Below are 6,176 nucleotides of genomic sequence, written 5' to 3' on the forward strand. Positions count from 1 at the left end.
CAGTTTTGCAGCCTTAAACTAAAAAGACGTTTGCTAGAACAAGACTGTCATACAAATCAGCAGTGGTAGGTCCTTGCCTGTGGGGACTTCAGCACGGTGTCCATGTCACATCTTACACTGTCCTCTTCTTGCCATTGTCTGTACAGTTATTGATGGTCCAAGATCCACCCTCCCGGAGATTTACTCTTGCAGCCAAGGAGAGGAGTTAAGAGGCTGGAGCTCTGGTGAGGGGCTCTGCAGTTACCAATCCTGGCAGTTTTCCAATGTCTTTATTTATATGTCAAATGTACAGTTTCTGCAGAACAAGAAGGCTGCCATTCATTCCTTTCCTCTGCCACTTATTCAGTAGTGACACTTAGGGTACAGTTGCTGGCAAGCATCGAGAAGGATAAAGTCAGCCATAGCTTGCAGGCAGCTCCAGAGAAATCTGGGATTGGCTGATGGCACTGTGACATTGGTTGGTATTACAGATGGGCATGGGTGAGAACAGAGTTCATGAGAAAATAGATCCCTGGTCTTTGCTTTTTACTTATATCTTACCTGAGTCTTTTTTTAAACTTACAGTTAATGGATTGCCCTGGTTACCTATCTAAATAGGCTGGAAGTGCCAGCCTGGGTATTGGGAATGTCGAGTGTCCAGCAGCATGTGATATGATATGGGATGTGTGTTTTGTGTGTACGTGTGTGTGTGTATGTTTGTGTGTGAGAGAGAGAGGGAGGGAGGGAGGGAGAGGGAGAGAGAGAGAGCGCACACATGTTAGCGTGCTAAGCATCTCAAACAGACCTGCCACCATTCTCAGAGATATAGTACTTTACTGAAGGCACAGAGAGGCTTCCCAGCATGTATGTGATGCCCTGGAAAGTATCATATCCACTATCAGTGTAGTGTTGTGAAGGGCTGTGGAGGCTGAAAGGGGAAAGAGATTAGAGAATGAGAGATGTTTCCAGCGGTGGAGGAGGTGAATTTGTTGAAGGTTTCATGCACTTCTTCTGTACATCGCTAACCTGAGTTGGAAACATCTACTGTGGGCATGGACTCTTTCTGGCAAGAGAAAACTGCATATGACTTCACATTATCTCCAAATAATTCTCGGCAGAGTGAGCTTACCAGGTAGCTGGAGCAGCAGTTGCTTTCCAGGAGGGCAGAGACCACTCGATAAGGAATTCCTAGACACAGAGTGTTGGCCAAGGCTTGTGTACATACACGAGTCTTGAAAATCAAGATCTGAAAACACAGTTCCTATAGGAGCCGGGTAGGCAGAAAGGGAGACCACAGAAGAGCCCATTCACAGTGTTTAGTGGTGAACTTTGGTTACAGAGAGATGGCTCTTTGTTCAAAGAAGAGGTGGAGAAAGCAACGGACATATATAAAGAGAACTTTGAACACAAAAGATTGAAATTACATTCAAGATAAAGAAGACGAGGGGCTTCCCTGGTGGCGCAGTGGTTAAGAATCCACCTGCCAATGCAGGGGACATGGGTTCGATCCCTGGTCCAGGAAGATCCCACATGCCGCGGAACAGCTAAGCCCGTGCGCACAACTACTGAGCCTGCGCTCTAGAGCCTGTGAGCCACAACTACTGAGCCCGTGTACCACAACTACTGAAGCCCGCATGCCTAAAGCCCGTGCTCCACAACAAGAGAAGACACCACGGTGAGAAGCCCACGCACCGCAACAAAGAGTAGCCCCTGCTCAACGCGACTAGAGAAAGCCTGCGCGCTGCAATGAAGACCCAACACAACCAAAAATAAATAAATAAAATAAAAACTTTTTTTTTTATTTTAAAAAGATAAAGACAAGCATACATCTAAACATAGAAGTAAATTTTAGAATATATTTGCTTTGTGGTTATAATAAAATTAAGGAAAATAAGGAATTTATGAAATAAAAAATAGAAGCTGAGATGTGTAGACACTAATCAGATGAGGAAGCCAAAAGCACAATAGTAGAATCAAAAACTACATTGGAAACTATAAAGAACAGAATTGACGCTGCAGAAAATTGAGCCAGTGATGTAGAAGGTGCTATAAAAATGTTTCTGTAACGCAGAAGCAAAAGACAAGAGATTAAAACAATGATATAAAAGAAATACGATGGACATAGAGTACAGAAGTGGAAATCTAAAAACCAAAGACTTCCTGAGAAAGACCCAGGACTAAATGTGAAGATGCATTAATCAGGCACATAATAAGGGAAACTTCCCTGAGCTGATAATGCAAAATGAACAGCTCATTGAAAAGGAGGTAAAAGTACTGAAGATAAAACAATACTGAGATGCATTGTGGTGAAATTTTTGAGTTTGAGGAACAAATAGATCCTACAGAAATAAAAGTCGTATTGGTCTTAGAATTCTTCGCAGTGCTAAATGCCTAAAGATTATGGAGTGACAACCACAAGATCTTGAAGGAAAAAGCTTGTGGCCCAGTGAAATGGTCATTAAGGGATGAAAAAATCCCCAAGACATTCTGAGATATTAAAGGAGTCACATAGAGGATTGCCCGATTTAGCACTCAAAAATGCAGGATGTCCAGTTAATTCTGAACTTCAGACAAATAAGGAATATTTCTTTAGGATAAGCATCTTTCAAATATTTCATGGGATATATACTAAAAAGTTATTTGTTGTTTATCTGAAATTCCATTTTAACTGGGCGTTCTGTATTTGACTGGCAACCCTAGTCACAAAGCCTACCATCCGTGTACATTTCTATAGTGGTCGAGATCAAGGTGCTAGGTTGTGGTCTGGGATTCAGGCTGATGGAGAAGCCATGGTAAGGAGCTTGGCATGGCTAAGCATAGAAGGGAAAATACAGTAGTGAGTGATTCATCTAGAGGTCAGGAGAGCCTAGGTTATGCAGCAGGGAAACACCCCCAACTCTCAACGACTTAGTTCAACAAAAGTTTATTGATCAATCACACATCATGTCCAAAGTGTATTGGTGAGGGACCTTTTCTGAATGTCTCTCGGGGATCCAGGTGATGGAGGCTTTATCTTGTCCTGTGCTCCCAAGATCACCAGAGCAGTGGTAAGGGAATGGGAAGAGTCACCACACTCTGCTCCCAAAGCTTCAACCTGGAAGGGGCACCCCCTCTGTTCACCTTTCACTGCTCAGAAAAAGTCACATTGCAAACCTGCCCTTAAGGATGGTTCAGGGAAAAACAGCCCCGCCAAGTGCCCAGAAGGAAAAGAAGCTGATATATTTGGTAAACAGTGATAATGACCATCACACCTTACTAAAGCAACTTATTTAAAGATTCCCTAAAAGCAAATTACTCTGATTAAGAGAAGGTTTCGTGTTTTTCTTTAACTTTTTATTTTATATTGGAGTATAGTTGATTAACAATGTTGTGTTAGTTTCAGGTGTACAGCAGAGTGATTCAGTTATAATGCAGATGCTTTGGTAGCATGACCTGGTAAGATAATGTCAGACCTAGACTGCCAGATCTCACTGGAAAAAATAAATTCTGAATTCTAAATAAGGAAACCCATAAATGTAATTAAATAGAAATAACACAACAACAAAATAATTTTGCCACACATGAAATCTTTCATGTGTAAGGAATGATACAATTTATAAGAAACGTATCTTAAAGGAAATAGACAACTCTCAGAAGAACTCAGATGATAAATATGCAAAATTTTAACTTCTCTAGGAAAATGAAAATTAAAGTAAAAATACAGCATTCTTTTTCTTTAATTTTTAAAAATTTATTTATTTATTTGGCTGCGTTTGGGTCTTCGTTGCTACGTGTGGGCTTTCTCTAGTTGTGGCGAGCAGGGGCTACTCTTGGTTGCAGTGCGCGGGCTTCTCATTGCGGTTCTTCTCTTGTTGTGGAGCACGGGCTCTAGGCACACGGGCTTCAGTAATTGTGGTACACAGGCTCAGTAGTTGTGGCTCGTGGGCTCTAGAGCACAGGCTCAATAGCTGTGGTGCACAGGCTTAGCTGCTCTGCAGCATGTGGGATCTTCCTGGACCAGGGCTCAAACCCGTGTCCCCTGCATTGGCAGGTGGATTCTTTTTTTTTTTTTAAACATCTGTATTAGGGTATAATTGCTTTACAATGGTGCGTTAGTTTCTGCTTTATAACAAAGTGAATCAGCCATACGTATACATATATCCCCATATCCACTCCCTCTTGCGTCTCCCTCCCACCCTCCCTATCCCACCCCTCTAGGTGGTCACAAAGCACCAAGCTGATCTCCCTGTGCTATGCAACTGCTTCCCACTAGCTATATATTTTACATTTGGTAGTGTATATATGTCCATGCCACTATCCACTCTTGGCAGGCGGATTCTTCACCACTGTGCCACCAGGGAAGTCCCCAGTATTCTTTTTTACCTGTCAAATTAATGATGATTAAAATCTGTAATACTCAGTGTCCTTGGGAGCGATGAGATGGGAACTTTTATATGATGAAACGGGAATATAAATTGGTACAACCCTTTAGGAAAAGAATTTAACTGTATACATCCAACACATTAAAAATGTCTATAGCTTTTGATCCAATATCCCTAAATGGAAGAATCGACTAAAGGAATCATTTAAAAAGTTGGTAAAGATGTATCTATAAAGACATGCCTCATTTTATGTTACTGTAATCCTTATCCGAAGTTTCAGTTACTCATGGTCAACTGCGGTCTGAAAATATTAAATGGAAAACTCCAGAAAGCAACAACTTATGTTTTTAATTGATGCCGTTCTGAGTAGTGTGATGAAATCTCACACTGTCCTGCGCCATCCCCACCTGGGATCCCCAACCGTCAACATCATCTGCTCCTGACATCCAACCATTGACATGATCGTGGTTCAGTGATCTAGCACCACCCAAAGCAGATGATCCTTTTGATGACACATCAACAGTAGCCTAACACTATGTCACAAATCCTACGTCATTCACCTCACTTCATCTCATCAGCTAAGCACTTTATGATCTCACGCCATCACAAGTAGAAGGGTAAGTATAGTACAAATAGATATTTTGAGAGAGAGAGAAAAACAGAGAGACAGAGACAGAGAGAGCACATTCACATAACTTTTATTACAGTGTATTGTTATAATTGTTCTATTTTATTTTTAGTTATCGTTGTTAATCTCTTACTGTGCCTAATTTATAAATTAAACTTTATCATAGTATATGTGTATAGGAAAAAACATAATATATGTTGGGTTTGGTACTATTCATGGTTTTGGGCATCCACTGGGGGTTTTGGAAAGTATCCCAGCTGATAAAGGAGGACAACCATATTTGTAGTAGCAAAAGGAAAAAGAAAAATGGAAACAACCTAAAGATTCAGTAACAGGGGTAGAGTTGAATACACTGTAGTTCACCAATACAACAGGATACTCAGTAGCCATAAAGAATCATTTTATCAAGGATTATTGAATGGCATGGGAAAATGCCATTCAATAATATATGATGTTAAGTGAAAAAAGTGGAATGTAAAACTTCACTTTTCTTATGCCACCAATTTGGTGTAAATATCTGTCCATCTACCTATCCAAAAATATATACTGGAAGGATACAAACCACGATGGTAACAATTCAAATCTTCCGCCCTCCGCTTAACTCACTGTGACTCTGGCCAATCTCATTAACTTGTCTGTGCCTCAGCTTTGCCATCTGTAAAGTGGGGATACAGAAGTCTACCTGACTCATAAGATTGTTGTGAAGATTAAGTGAGATAACATATGTATTTAGTTCAGCACCTCATAAATGGTAGCTATGGCAATAATTATTTGTTATCGTTAAGAACGGCAGTCACCAGTGTCCATTATAGAGAACTGCATGGAGTTTCATAGACAGCACCCACCATCTCTGTGCAGCAATATGATCAATAAAATTTCCACAAGGTCAGGTGTGCTAAGGACCCAATGATCAATGTGAGTAGTTGGGATTTTTTGTGTTTTGCGGAAAGAAGGGGAAGGAAGGAGGAGGAAGGAAAGGAGGGGGAGAGGGAGGGAAGAAGAAGAGGACAAAAGAGAGAAAAAGAAAAACAGGAAAAAAAGAACCAGCAAACCAAAAAAAAGGACAAATGAGCCATATTAAGTTAAAAATGGAGCTGTGGGGCTTCCCTGGTGGCGCAGTGGTTGAGAGTCCGCCTGCCGATGCAGGGGACGCAGGTTCGTGCCCCGGTCCGGGAAGATCCCACATGCCGCGGAGCGGCTGGGCCCGT

At 41.4% G+C, this 6,176-nt stretch overlaps 1 protein-coding gene across 1 annotated transcript in view; it reads left to right on the top strand.

Annotated features, from left to right (window-relative positions):
• C8B (complement C8 beta chain) overlaps nt 1-6,176 on the top strand; it is a 40,902-nt gene that overhangs the window by 27,357 nt on the left and 7,369 nt on the right. The window lies entirely within an intron of this gene.

This window comes from Physeter macrocephalus, chromosome 4, assembly GCF_002837175.3.
Source record: "Physeter macrocephalus isolate SW-GA chromosome 4, ASM283717v5, whole genome shotgun sequence".
NCBI classification, from domain to species: domain Eukaryota; kingdom Metazoa; phylum Chordata; class Mammalia; order Artiodactyla; family Physeteridae; genus Physeter; species Physeter macrocephalus.